Here is a 15,868-nt window from a genome sequence, read left to right as displayed (position 1 = left end):
ATTGCAGGGGTAGGAGCCATGAGGTAAGGGATTGGGAGCAGGGGTTGTGTAATGATGAACGAATATATTGTGTAGGTTCAATGGAAGGCAGAATACGACTTTGGTGGGAGGGGTGGGAAGGATAGTGGGCAGGATGTTCCTCATTTCAGGGCATGACGAGAGGCAATCAAAACCCTGGAAGAGTATGTAATGAAACTGCTCCAGTCCTGGGTGGTACTTAGTTACAAGGGGATTGCTCCAGTCGTTGGGACTTTGAGAGGTAGTGGGAGACTGGAAAGATAAGGCACGGGAGAGCTAAGATGCAACTACTGTACTGCATTCTATGTAGGCATGACAACCAACAAGCTGTCTGTCTGTATGAATGGCCACTGACAATCTGTGGCCAAGGAACAAGTGAAATACCATGTTGGTGAAACACTGGCAAACATGACATCCTTCATTTCAATGACTGATTCACAGCCTGTGCCATATGGATCCTTCTCACCACCACCAGCTTTTCTGATCTGTGGAGGTGGGAACTTTCCCTGCAATACATCCTATGTTCCTGTAAACCTCCTGGCCTCAACCTTCGTTAGTCACTATCCTCACCCATCCAGCCCCCTCCCTGTTCCTATTCCAGCACTTCACAGCCATCATTCCACCACTACACCCAGTCTTTTTATTTCTATCCTTTTCCGCTCCTCCCCCCCCCCTTAACTTTCCCTTGCCCTCAGTCTTACCTGCAGCACTTCGCTGTCCACCACCCCCAACATACTCTCCCTCCCCCTCCCCGCCTTACCACCACCCAGTCGCCACTCGCATTATGCACTGGTGCTGCTGCTCGCAGTGTGGTTTCAGTTGCCTGAGAATTCTGTCGTGCGTGTGAGTTGTGTTCGCTTGAGTGTGTGTGTCTGTGCGTGTATGTGTGTCTATTGTTGACGAAGGCCTTAACGGTCGAAAGCTATGATTGTGAGAGTCTTTTTGTTGTGCCTATCAGCGACTCAGCACCTCCGCTACATGGTGAGTTGCAACTTTGCAGTTTTATTGTATGATTGAACTTATTTTGTTGTTTTGGGATTGCGATATGCAAATATAAACAAGGCGTTATTATCGCGTACACAAGGTATAAAAGGGCAAGTCATTGGCGGATCTGTTATTTGCACTTAGGTGATTCATGTGAAAATGTTTCCGACGTGGTTATGGTCACTTGACAGGAATTAACAGTCTTTGAAAGCGAAATGGTAGTTGGGGCTAGAAGCCTGGAACATTACTTTTCGAAAATCGTTAGAGGATTCAATATTCCGAGATCCACAGTGTCAAGAGCGTGCCGAAAATGCCAAATTTTAGGCATTACCTCTCTCCACGCAAAACGCAGTGGCCGACGGCTTTCACTTAACAACCGAGAGCAGTGACGTTTGCATAGAATTGTCAGTGCTTGCTGACAAGCAACACTGTGTGAAATAACCGCAGAAATCACTGTGAGACGTGTGATTAACGTACCCGTTACGACAGTGTGCCGAAAAAATTTGGCGTCAATACACTATGACAGCAGGCGACAGACGCGAGTCCTTTTTTAACAGAATGATAGCCTGCAGCGCCTCTCCTGGGCGGTTGGACGTTATACGACTGGAAAACCGTGGCCTGGTCGGATGAGTTCCTATTTCAGTAGTAATACCTCAGGTAGGGTTCGAGTAGGGCGGAGACCCCATGAAGTCATGGATCCAAGTTGTCAACAAGGCATTGTACGAGTTGTTGATAGCTTCATAAAGATGTGGCCTGTGTTTACATGGAACGGACTGGGTCCTATGGTCCAGCTGAAGCTATCATTGTCTGCGAATGATTATGTTCGGCTTCTTGGAGACCATTTGCAGTCATTCATGGACTTCTTGTACCCAATCAACTACGGAATTTCCATCGATGACAATGTGCCATGTCAGAACATTCTGGACAGTTCAAATGAATGGTCTGGCGACGCCGATGGCCTAACATGAATATCATCGAAAATTTATGGGACGTAATCGAGAGGTCAAAACGGTTCAAATGGTTATAAGCACTATGGGACAACGTCTGAGGTCATTAGTCCCCTAGAACTCAGCACTACTTAAACCTAACTAACCTAAGGACATCACACACATCCATGCCCGAGGCAGGATTCTAACCTGCGACTGTAGCGCCTAGAACCGCTCGACCACACCGGTCGGCAATCGAGAGGTCAGTTTGTGCACAAAACCCTGCACTGGTAACACTTTAGCAGTTATGGTTGGCTATAGAGGCAGGATGACCCAGAATTTCTGCAGGAGACTTCCAATGACTTGTTGACTTGTCGTGTCCAAGCCGTCCATGCCACGTCGAGTTGCTTCACGACGCTGGACAGAAGGACGCCCAACATGATATTAGAATAGGGCCTGAAGAAGACGCTGCTGAAGCGTTCAAATTAGTAGCCTAACTATACATTTTTCAAAAAATAACCGCTTAAAGTGCGTATTTCTGCAACAGAAGTTTCCGGTTAATGCTAATGGATATTCGGACTTTGTGATAAAAGAGGTATTGGAAATAAGCATATATGACGAAGATACCAACGGACATTGTATCGCACTTTCCACATATTCCGCAAGAGATGCTGCGTTATCGAAATTTCGACTAGAAGACTCTCCACCTCCTACTCCCTGAGAGAAGCACAGGCAGCGGACATTAGGGACAGGCAACGCTGGTAATCGATACTCTATCCCCCCACCATCACATATCGCTTGGCCGGTAGGGACAATCGTTTCCGGAGATACTCGGTTGATCTGCCTCATGCTATTTCGGGAGATTATGGGTGCTTTGATATCCCCACCAGGCAGCGATATGGAGCTCACAGCTATCCGCGCTCCGCTGAGGGCATTACTAGTGCGAGACTCCAAGTGCTGCAGCTAGGATCGCTCTCGTCATCTCCCACGTAGAAAGAAAGAAGGGAAAACGCCGCTATAACGACCATGTATCGTCTGTATTACGGAGGAAGGTGTGAACAGACGGCAATGCAATATAAATTCCGTATAAATTCCATTCTCACTGAGACCAGAACAGAAGATGAAATTGCGTGAGATAGACTAGTATATGTTTTCTGAACCATAGTGTCGTCACTACATCGTTAACAAAAGTTCCTGCAGCTATTTATGGGAACGATGTATGTAGTTCTTAAAATGATTGTAGAAACTATTTGAGCTCCAATATATTCCTGCTTTGAAGATCGTTCAGGAGATAAATTACTGCGCTTACAAATACCTGTACTGGGAACTTAAGTGCTCACAGAAAAATTGGCGATGGAGCTCAGCTATCTAGTGAAATTTCAGAACGTGTACATCTGTTTGAGCTATTGAGGTCAAAGTCCAGAATGACATCCGCAATTATCAAACGCTTGGTACAACAGCAGCAGAGATTTGACTATTTACTCGAATGTTCACAGTAACCATATTATCAGCGCTCGCTTGTACATATAAAAAGGAATATTAATATTAGTTGTGTAGCTGGCGCTAAACTAAAAAAGTGGCATGTATAGAACCCATTTAATGTTAACGACTTAACAATGCGAAACTAAGTAATTTATGTAGACACCGCCAGCGAAAATAGTTCACTAACATGAGCAATAATCATGCCTAAAACTCATGCTATGAGAATGCAAAAACTGGTAAACGTGAGAAATGTAGTGAGTTTAATATGTCAATAAATTTTTGCCTACAGTAATAGAGGCAGCAATAGAAGAAAAGTAAAGTTCTGAGACGGCGATAATAATTGTGAGAGATACGTTACAACAGCGGATAAAAGAGTAAATTGTACAGGGACCAATTCGTATAGCTCCGAAACCACCGACTGAAGAAAATTTAAAAGTAATATTAAATAGGTCATTTGACAAAGCACTGAACAACAGATCAAAACTCAGGGCAAAATTTACAAGGAATATTTAGAATTGGTGGAACGACCAATCAAACATATAATCTGGCAAAGTAGCAGCAAGAGCATGTCAGTAAGTGAAAGTAATGATCATGCAGAAGGGCAGTTCTCCGCAGTTATAAAAAGTTGACTGACGCAAGCGTGGAAAACTTCCTTTGAAACAAGCATGGGATATAGAATTTAGATGTATGTCACTGGCATGGTGCGCCTGAAGTACAGCGTTATAATTAAGTGATGCATGGACAGTGAGAAACGAATTGTAAGAAAGTCAAGCATGAAGCACTTGATACTTAACATTGCAGAGCTTTATTTAAACCCGAGTTGGTAGAGACCGAGACACCGTTACCATGAAGAAGGAACTTGATTTAAGTTGGCGTTGGAAGAAGGGTTCATTGTATGGAGAACTATGTTCTAACTTGAGTTGTCAAAATTCGAGACACCGTTACCATAAAGAAGAAACTCGCTTGAAAAGTGGCATCAAAATGAGAGTCTGGTGTATCGACATTTGCTATATACAGTAACACAGCTTACTCGCAATAGTATCAATAGCTGAAAATAAAACGAGAGTGAGAAACTTTTAACATGACAATGTGAAGACTGCTATTTTGCAAGACTGAGCTCGGTCAGACACGCATAGGAACCGTGTATCAGACTGAAGACTATGGCATTATTTATCCACTAACCTGCCTGTGGTTTTCAAGTGATCTCCTAATGCTTTAGCAAAAAGCGATGTTTCCATCCACGTAAGTTATCAGTACATTGAAACATATTGTAAATATAAAAACCAAGGAATAAAAATATTTTCATGATCACTACACTTTACTCTTAGATTAATGGGGTGACGTAGTGACAGGAAAGGTATACAGGCTGTTCCATTGATCTTGACCCGGCCAAATATCTCACGAAACAAGCGTCAAACGAAAAAAACTATAAAGAATGAAACATGTCTAGCTTGATGGGGGAAACTAGATGCCGCAATGGTTGGCCCGCTAGATGGCGCTACCATAGGTCAAACAAATATCAACAACGTTTTTTTAAATAGGAACCACCATTTATTATTACATATTCGTGTAGTACGTAACTAAATAAGAATGTTTTAGTTGGACCCCTTTTTTCGCTTTGTGATAGATGGCGCTGTAATAGTCACAACTATATGGCTCTCAATTTTAGATGAACGGTTGGTAACAGGTAGGTTTTTTAAATTAAAAATACAGAACGTAGGTACGTTTGAACATTTTATTTAGGTTGTTCCAATGTGATATATGTACCTTTGTGAACTTATCATTTCTGAGAACACATGCTGTTACAGCGAGTTTACCTGCAAAATACCACATTAATGCAATAAATGCTCAAAATGATGATTTCAACCTCAATGCATTTGGCTATACGTGTAACGACATTCCTCTCAACACCGAGTAGTTCGCCTTCCGTAATGTTCGCACATGCATAACGCATATGTCAGGCGTTGTCGGTGGATCACGATAGCAAATATCCTCCAACTTTCCCGACAGAAAGAAATCCTGGGACGTCAGATCCGGTGAACGTGCGGGCCATGGTATGGTGCTTCGACGACCAATCCACCTGTCATGAAATATGCTATTCAGTACCGCTTCAACCGCACGCGAGCTATGTGCCGGACATCCATCAAGTTGGAAGTACATCGCCATTCTGTCATGCAGAGAAACATCTTGTAGTAACATCGGTAGAACATAACGTAGGAAATCAGAATACATTACACCAGTTAGATTGCCATCGATAAAATGGGGGCCAATTATCTTTCCCCCCATAATGGCACCATACATTAACCTGCCAAGGTCGCTGATGTTCCACTCGTCGCAACCATCACGGATTTTCCGTTGCCCAATAGTGCATATTATGCCGGTTTACGTTACGGCTGTTGATGAATGACGCTTCGTCGCTAAATAGAACGCGTGCAAAAAAATCTGTCATCGTCCCGTAATTTCTCTTGTGCCCAGTGGCAGAACTGTACACGACGGTCAAAGACGTCGCCATGCAATTCCTGGTGCACAGAAATATGGTACGGGTGCAATTGATGTTGATGTAGCATTCTCAACACCGACGTTTTTGAGATTCCCGATTCTCGCGCAATTTCTCTGCTACTGATGTGCGGATTAGCCGCGACAGCAGCTAAAGCAGCTACTTGGGCATCATCATTAGCTGCAGGTCGTGGTTGTCGTATCACATGTTGCTGAACACTTCCTGTTTCCATAAATAACGTAACTATCCGGTGAACGGTCCGGACACTTGGATGATGTCGTCCAGGATACCGAGCGGCATACATAGCACACGCCAGTTGGGCATTTTGATCACAATAGCCATAAATCAACACGATATTGACCTTTCCCGCAATTGGTAAACGGTCCATTTTAACACGGGTAATGTATCACGAAGCAAATGCCGTCCACACTGGCGGAATGTTATGTGATACCACGTACTTACACGTTTGTGACTATTACAGCGCTATCACAAAGCGAAGAAAGTGGTCCAACTAAAACATTCATGCTTCTTTACGTAGTACACGAATATGTAATAAAAATGGGGGTTCCTATTTTAAAAAAACGCAGTTGATATCCGTTTGACCTATGTCATCGCCATCTAGCGGGCCAATCATAGCGCCATATGGTTTCCCCCTTCAAGCTAGACGAGTTTCGTTCTTTGTAGTTTTTTCGTGAGATATTTGGCCCGGTCACTATCAATGGACCACCCTGTATACTTATATGTATATGGTGTCTGTTCTTTCGAAAGAACAGACACCGTATACATATAACTGTAATATGAACAAAGGAACGCTTCCCTGAATTCTTTATATGAGCAACAGCTCTCAGCAACACTGCGCAAATGTTCCACAATCTACCCCACTAAAAGTCCGCAGATAGGTTCCAGTTTTTATTTCAGTGGCCACGATTCCGATAGCACTTTATCGTAATGAGTTATTAAACTTTTTGGATGTAATGTATTGTTGTTCTCTTTGTACACTTGGAAATTTTGAATGGATAAGCTATGTTTGTAGTCTAATGGATTGACATTTCCTGCGAACGGATTTCCCTCGTTTCGGCAGCATAAATCGGTGTCCAAACGATCCTCACGTGTCGTGAGATTCACGGAGTTATGTTTCCCTCCGCCGAAGACGTACACAATTGTGTACAATTTGCATGAAAATGCTGTGAGACGAAGCAGCCATTTGGATGCACTTTAACAAGTTTTCTTATGTCTTGGCCTCACATTTATTATTTCCAGAAACAGCTTACGCGTTTCGACCTCCCGTCATTTTCAAAGGCTACAAATCGCAACACAAAACAGGTATCAGAAGATTTGAAAATATGCTACGTTTCAGCTTTGGTAAGAGACGCAGTACAACGACTACAGTATGGCTTTCATCTTACCAGTGTTATATTAGCCATAGAAAATTGTTCATTAGGTACATTGTATGGCGTCGACATTCTCAATCACGAGACAAGTGGAAACTATTACCAAGGGAAAATTTTGGAAACCAAGTTGACTAAACCGCTAGATGGCGCTGGGTACGTGGTACACGCTGCATTTTGTTTTGTTTACAACCATAAGTTTCATTGTTACATCGTATAAAACAGTTTCATCAGTAAACATGGAACTCACTTTACAATGTTTTACAAAAGGTATTTCTTTACAAAACAATGTGTTACAGATCTTGAGTGGTCGAAATTAATGCATTGGAAGAATTCGTTGTTTGGCGCTGGGGGCAACAGTCTATTAATAAACATTTCCTTTGATACCTTACAGCATATAAATTACTACCATCAGTAAAAGTCCATAAATATCGTTTTTATAAGAATTTACAGAGTCGAAATACCAGCTGAGGCAACAGGTCGCCCCCATGCGTTGCTATTTCCGTCAATGGGAGCAAATGCACGTTTATACAAGGAATCATATAATTGAAGGGGCGCAACCTTGGAAACTCATATATAATTTCCATCCCAAATATACAACCATCCCAGATTGCCTTTCGTAATTGAAATGCCTCAATCCTCAGCATCAGTTCAAAGCACCGTCCAAAAAACAATCATGTGAAAACCAGGACAGTATTACTGCTAACGCTGCGCTTATGGTGATACCTCACATAACTTGTTCCCTTTTTGCTTGTGCTACATGTCGCAATTTTCTTTTTTTCTTTTTTTTACTCTCCATGAATCAAACAAAACCCTTATAGATGTAGGTAAAACTGTATCACATCCATAAGCTGTGATTATACGCAATACCATTGAAAAATTAAAAATACAGAGATTACTAGAGGGTGGGATGGGAATTGGTTACCCGGGTTCCCGGGTTCGATTCCCGGCGGGGTCAGGGATTTTCTCTGCCTCGTAATGACTGGGTGTTGTGTGATGTCCTTAGGTTAGTTAGGTTTAAGTAGTTCTAAGTTCTAGGGGACTGATGACCATAGATGTTAAGTCCCAAAAAATGGTTCAAATGGCTCTGAGCACTATGGGACTCAACTGCTGAGGTCATTAGTCCCCTAGAACATAGAACTAGTTAAACCTAACTAACCTAAGGACTTCTCAAACATCCGTGCCCGAGGCAGGATTCGAACCTGCGACCGTAGCGGTCTTGCGGTTCCAGACTGCAGCGCCTTTAACCGCACGGCCACTTCGGCCGGCCAGTTAAGTCCCATAGTCCTCAGAGCCATTTGAACCATTTGGGAATTGGTTAAAATTGGTACACTTGAAATAACGTACATAAGATCTTCTGTGGTTCTACAATCATAAAACTGTTTTCTGTGGATATAAAACATTGTAAAATGGAATGATGCAATTAAACAAGAGGAGGGGAATGAACACAATTGTGTTCAGTTTCGTTTTCTGCCGTACTTGGCGCTCTGTCGTGCGCCCTACGGCGACTGGTGTGTTGTCCTCCGACATTCGTCTTTGTGCCGGCGATGCACGGTGGGGTCGAATCTCCAAAACGTGGCCAAAACACCGAAAACCGAATTTTCGATTCTGGAAATTAGGAGGGATGGGTTGGGTAGGGGAAGGATTGCATCTGCCACCAAAAGGATAGATTCCTACCTTCGATACCTGTCGAATTACGTCAGTTCATAGACCTTCGCCGAGAGCACACGAGTCGCTGTGACAAATTTACGCTCGGTTAGTGAGTGGATATTTACGCGGTGAAGTGAAGAAATTCAATTCTACAAGATGGAAACTATTACTACAAGTTTGTAGGACATATTCATACACTAATACAGTCTAAATCTCGTGGTTATCCTATTTATATTATATCTTTTTCGATGTTCATATAAAACGTCAATGATTTGCCTAACTTGCAATTTCAACGGAAGCGGAAGTGGCATACACCGCAATATACTACGGAATTACACCTCTCAAACTATAAACTGACCAATTATCTGATGCAGTTGACAAGAATCAGCCGCCTAGATCTGCCTATTCTCCTGTATAATGATTGTTTCTTCGGGCCAGTTCGTCCCACGTATCGCATCACAACATGTCGCCGAGCCGCTATCGATGTTGCGCGCGGCGCGGCAGGCTTCACTACTATGTTTCCCATGCAACACGCTTACGATATTTGACTATTTGTCTACACTTAATTTGTTGTTAAAGCTAATGTAATATCTTCAGGTTCGTATGAAGACTACGTGAAATTCATCCGGCAAGAAATTTTCAACATCGTTAAACATTGGTTGAATGATGGCCTACCTGCAATAATCCCTTACGTGGATTGGCCGACCGTTGCAGGTACAGGAGTATATAAAAGTCTGTCTTCACTGTTTGATACATTCGAGGGTTGGATTCCCTCACTTCTTCATCGAAGACTTTCACTGCCTGGGCTACTCTCAGGGTGCATCTTCGACGTGGAAGATCCCCACCATTTCCTTGCCGTGTCATCTGCTCGCCGTCACTACTACTCGCCGTCCGGTCCTCCTCGCCGCCGCCGCCGCCGCCTGGTCGCCGCCTGCCGGTGCTCGCCGCCGCCGCCGCCGTTCGGTCGCTGCCTGCAGCCGCCTGGTCGCCGCCGCCGCCACCTGCCGCCGCGCCGCCGCCGCCGCCGCCGCCGCCGCCGCCGCCTGGTCACCGCCTGCCGGTGTTCGCCGCCTCCGCCGCCGCCGCCGCCGCCGCCGCCGCCGCCCTCCTCGCGCGCCGCCACCCTCCGCGCGCGCCGCCACCCTCCTCGAGCGCCGCCACCATGCCCCAACCCACCACCACTATCATTTTCACCTCTCCCTCCGCTGCTCCAACCACCATCACATGGAGCTCATCCTCCACCCCACTTCCCGTCCTTCCTTCTCTCCCTGTCCACCCCACCCCTGCGCCACTTTCGGCTGTAACTACCCCCAACTCTGCCACCCTCGCCATCTGGAAATACTACCCCAATGCCCCCATCTCCCTTCTGATTCCTCGCAAGGACTCGGTCCTCATTAAATCCCCCAATGCTTCCTTCCACACTGATCTCCTCTCCTGCATCCCCCATATCCAATTTGGCCAACGTGCAACCCTCACCCCCTACCACACCCCATCCTCTCCCCATCAGCCTCAACCTCCCTGACGTCCGCCAACCTTCACTGCTGTGATCACGACGCTTTGCCCCGTGATCATGGAGGCTGAGGTGTTGGCGGAACTCAACTCCCGGCCCGACATTGAAATCTGCTCAGCCCGTCGCATCTTCAATGATGCTGGGCCGACTTTTCTCATGCGGATATTCACCGAATCCTCCTCCTCCATTGACTGCCTCCTCACCGAGGGAGCCCTCATCTACAATCGCCATCATAAGGTGGACCCCTCCCGTTCTCCAGTCCAATCCCATAGCTGCCAACGCTGTATCACCTACAACGACCACGTTACCTCTGCCTGCAAGAACCCCCCTACTTGTCCCCACTGCAAAGCTTCACACTTCCTCAAGAATTGCCCCAACCTCACCTCTCCCCCCTCCTGCAACACTTGCAATGAACCACATCCTACCTACTCCTCGAAGCGTAAAGCGAAACCTCCACCAGTCACCCCTGAGCTCACCATCCCTGTCCGTCCTGTTGATGACCCCATCCACCCCAACAACTCGCTCCGCCCTCCCCCTACTGCCGAGGATGTCATCTGTTTCACCACCATTGTGCTCCAAAACATATCCACCCCTTCCAGCACTCACACACTCTTTCCCAAATCACCCTCGCTGCCCGTTCCATAATCCATCTTACAACCTATGCCACATACTCCCACAACCAGGCCCACTTCACCTTCACCCCCCTTACCACCCTCGTCTAACTCTCCCCTCCCATGGTACATGAACCCTACCATCTCCTGTACCACAACATTCGCTCCCTGCCAACCCACAAACTCCTCTTCCTCCACACCCTCTGTCAGCACCGCGTGGATGCCTTCGTCCTAAATGAAACCTTCCTTCAACCCCGTATCTCCGTCTCCATGGCTCCTTACACCCTACACTGCACCAATAACCCGTACCCTCTGGCACGTGGCGGAGTTGCTATAGGCACCCTCAAGCACCTCCCTGTCCGTCCCCAAACTCTCCTTAACAATCCTGCCAAGCATCTCACCCTCAGCCTCTTCTTCCCCACCCTTACCATCACCTGTGCCACCATTTACGTCTGCCCTCGCACCCCCATCCTGTACGATTTCCTGGCCCATATTGAAAGCACCTTCTCCACCTATGTGATTGCCGCCGACCTCCATATCCACAGCCAATACTGTCGACCTCCAGCAGTGGCATCAGTTTCTCACCACTCTCCAGGGAGACCTGGTTCCTCTGCCTCAGCACACCCGACTCGAATCCAACACCACTCCTGATGTGGTCCTTGCCTCTCCCAACCTCCTTGGGCGCATCACAGCAGAAGTCCTTGAACTCATTGGCAGTGACCATGCTCGTGTTCTCCTCACTATCTCTAATGGTCGCCATCCCCGCAACGCCCCTCGCCCTAACGTCCCTCCTAAACTTGTCCATGATTACTCCATGCCAACAGGGATGTCTACCGGGACTCCATTCACACCCAGGTTGACGGCCACGCCCTTACCCTCCAATCTCCTGATGACATCTCTCACACTGCTGCCTTCCTGCACCATACCTTGTCTGACGCCATCGCCACCCATATCCCCACCAAAGCCATCCACCCTCACCGCCCCACCCTGCCTCCACAGGCCATCCTTCTCCTTCGAGAGTCCTGCCGCCTCTACCGCTCTTTTCTCAGCACTCGTGAGCGGGATACACTTACCCGCCACTGGCAATTACAATGACACATCCGCAACCGGCTTACTGCGATGAAACCCAGTGCCTGGCGCCAGACATGTATACAACTCAACACCACACTCCCCATAAACTCTTCCAAGTATTGGTCTGCTTCCACCACCTTACTGGAAATCGCCCCACCCCCCCCAGTACCCTATCCTCCTTAATGACCGTCCCTTTCCTGACAACCTCAGTAAGGCCAACCACTTTGCCTCTCACCTCTCCGATGTTTTTTCCATCCCAGATGATCTCCACTTTGATTATTCCCTCTTCCCTGACGTCATGGACCGTACGAATACCTCTGTTCATCCCCTTGCTCCTAGCTTCCAGTACTTGGGCCACACGCCTCCATCTGAACTTAACACTCCCATCACTACACAGGACATCAGCCTCACACTCCGCACTAAACGCAACACTGCTCCCGGCCACGACTGCTTTACCTACTGCCACCTCAAACACTGCCCTCCCTCCTTCCTTTCAATCCTTGCCACCCTCTACAATGTCATGCTTGCCACTGGCTACTATCCCGACCTGTGAAAAACCTCCCGTATCCTGATGTTCTCCAAACCCAACAAGCCTCCATCTGATGCCTCTTCCTATCGTCCTATCTGTCTCACATCGGTGTTCAGCAAGCTCTTGGAATCCATCCTTTCCCGGCGCATCCATCACCACCTCCGCCAAAACCACCTCCTCCCAAACACCCAATGTGGCTTTCGACCTTCCTTCTCTGCTGATGACCAACTCCTCCGCCTCACTCATCTCCTCTCCCTGCAGCTTAACTCCCGTCGCTCCGCCATTTTTGTCTCCCTTGACCTCGAAAAGACCTACGACTGTGTCTGGCATCTCGGTCTCATGTTTAAACTCCAAACCTACGCCCTTCCTATCAACTACATCCGTCTGGTGGCCTCCTTCCTCTCCCACCGCCCCTTCTATGTTACCACCCATAATGCCAATTCCCACACCTTCTACCCCTGTGCAGGTGTGCCCCAGGGCTCTGTCCTCTACCCTCTCTTCTACCTCCTGTACATGGCAGATATGCCCCAATCCCCGCCCCCTCCAGTACACCTCTTGCAATATGCTGATGACACCGCATTCCTCGCCCTCGCTCCTACCCTCCAACGGTTCCAACACCTTCTCCAGAATCACCTTGACCTTTTTGCTGCATGGTGTAACCAGTGGCTTCTGAAACTCAACCCTTCCAAGACCCAGGCAATCATCATAGGTCGTACCACTCGCACCTTCCGGCTCCTGGATTTCTCCCTTACTGTCTGCACCCGTCCTGTCTACCTCACCCCCACCCTCACCTACCTTGGCCTCACCATTGACCGTCACCTCACCTGGATCCCTCATCTCCGCCCCATCCAATCCAAAGCCCACAACCGCCTCCGACTCATCAAACTCCTCTCTGGCCGGACATGGGGGTTGCACCCCTCTACCATCCTCCACACCTACAAATCCTTAATCCGTCCCATTCTCTGTTATGCCAGTCCTGCCTGGATATCTGCCCCCCCCCCCAAATTCTATAAGTCCCTCCAGATCCTTGAGCGTCATGCACTCCGCCTCGCCTTCCGTATACGCCTCCTGTCCCCCACGTGGATCCTCTATGATCTCATTCCTTTCCCCCATCTGCTCGTATTCCTCGAACATATCCGCATCCTCTACACCTCCCGCCGTCTTGAACACCCTCACCCCCTGGTTGCTCCTCCCAACCCTGCCCCCTGCCACGTCTTCACCATTGTGTCCCCCCTACCCTCCATCTCTACACCCTACATCTCCTTTCCCGAGGTGGCTTCCATCAACTCCCCCTCCCAGATGATGCCTTCTCTCCCTCCATTTATCCCTCCTATCAACTCTGATCCTCACTCCCCCTCCTTTCCTCTGTCCTTTCCCTGGGCTCCCTCTTCCCCCCTTCCGTGCTATTTTCTCCCCACTAAACCTCTCCCTACCTCCCTTCTCCTTCCCCCCCCCCCCCCCGAGTCCTTTTGTATTCCCCTCCTCTGCCTACCCCACTCCCTGTCGCGTCTGCCCAGCGCCCCCACCCCTCTTATGGGTCCTCATCCCCCATCAGCTCCTTTCCTGGCCCCTTTTTTATATTCCCACCATCTGTCCAGTTTCCCCCCACCTGCTCTTGGCTGTGGTCTGTCACATTTGCCAACTTTTTAGTGCAGTGTTCCAGTGACTGTTCAGTGTTGTTCGTCTTTCTCGTGTTGCGAACAGAAACCATGCTGTCGCTGGGTGTGAATTTTATGTCTTTTGCGAACATAAACCAGACTGTCGCCATGTTTTTTTAATTGTCTGTCTATTGTTTTACCTGTCTGCTTTGTATGTATTTTCTTAGCGTCATCATCCCTCTGTTCTTTGTTTTAAGTTCCACGATTTCTTTTCGCCATGTTACTCTTTAAGTCTCCAATTTTATCGCCTGTTTTTATTATTTATTCTCTTCATCTTTCTAACAAAGTCTGTAGGCTGAAGAGCGGCATACTAAGCTGCTGCCAGCCCGACCCCTTCAGAGGAAATTGAAATTCAATAAAGGAAAAAAAACTGTTCGATAAATTGAAAACAAGGTGGCAAAAGGCTAACAGGACAGAGAGCCGCTTTTTCAAACAAACCAATGAATGGCTTAATGCACTCGTTTCATTTTCGGCACCTGTTGTTAGTGGCAAGCATCAGTCAGACTGACTGTGATCTGCCATCGACTAGTAAAGCAGTGGCCATCCTTCTCGGGAGTTTGCGTCGTTGAGTAAGAGGTCGAAACGCAGAAAAACACAGTCAATCATGAAACTTTGACACCACAAGAGTTAGGTTGTGCTAATCAAATCAGCTTGCGCTCTGCACCTCAATTGGATGCTGCAAAGGTTGTTTATGAGACAACAATGCCAAGTCCATCGAGAGCGTCCAGTCAACGACAGGCCTTTTAGTCGACAGCGACAAGCGAGAAAACTTTGTCTGCCGAAACTGTATCTTTCCTACAAGCAATTGGCGCCGGCCGTAGTGGCCGAGCGGTTCTAGGCGCTAAAGTCTGGAACCGAGCGACCGCTACAGTCGCAGGTTCGAATCCTGCCTCGGGCATGGATGTGTGTGATGTCCTTAGATTAGTTAGGTTTAATTAGTTCTAAGTTCTAGGCGACTGATGACCTCAGAAGTTAAGTCGCATAGTGCTCAGAGCCATTTGAACCATTTTGAACAAGAAATTGGCGGAAAAAAACGTTTCTATCTACCTAATACTACTAAACCACTACAGAAAATATGACTTTATTGGGTAATACAACCGACTGTATTTTGTAATGCCAAGAGGATATCATTCGTAGTGTAGATCAAGCGAATGTTACGCACATGCAATTCATTTGCAGATGGGCTTGTGACGGAAGTTCTGGACAAAGTGAATACAAACATTTGAGGATGGGCGGGCATCAAATGCGAGTGTAGTTTTTCATCGGTGGTACCCTTACAACTTATTTCTGCGGATCCAGAATCAGAGGCAGCAGTCGTGATTCGGAAGGATCCTAGACCTTCGTCTCCTAGATTTTTTAGACCACTAACACTATAATTTTTGTATGCAAGCACAGAAGCTAAGGTCAGTGAGGTACAATATACAGCGTAGCCCATTTATAGTGACCAGGCCAAATATCACGAAATAAGCATCAAACGAAAAAACTACAAAGAACGAAACCTGTCTAGCTTGAAGGGGGAAACCAGATGGCGCTATGGTTGGCCC

Source organism: Schistocerca serialis, chromosome 1, assembly GCF_023864345.2.
Source record: "Schistocerca serialis cubense isolate TAMUIC-IGC-003099 chromosome 1, iqSchSeri2.2, whole genome shotgun sequence".
NCBI classification, from domain to species: Eukaryota; Metazoa; Arthropoda; class Insecta; order Orthoptera; family Acrididae; genus Schistocerca; species Schistocerca serialis.
The sequence above is the reverse complement of the archived record's forward strand: the minus strand, read 5'-3'. Positions refer to the sequence as shown.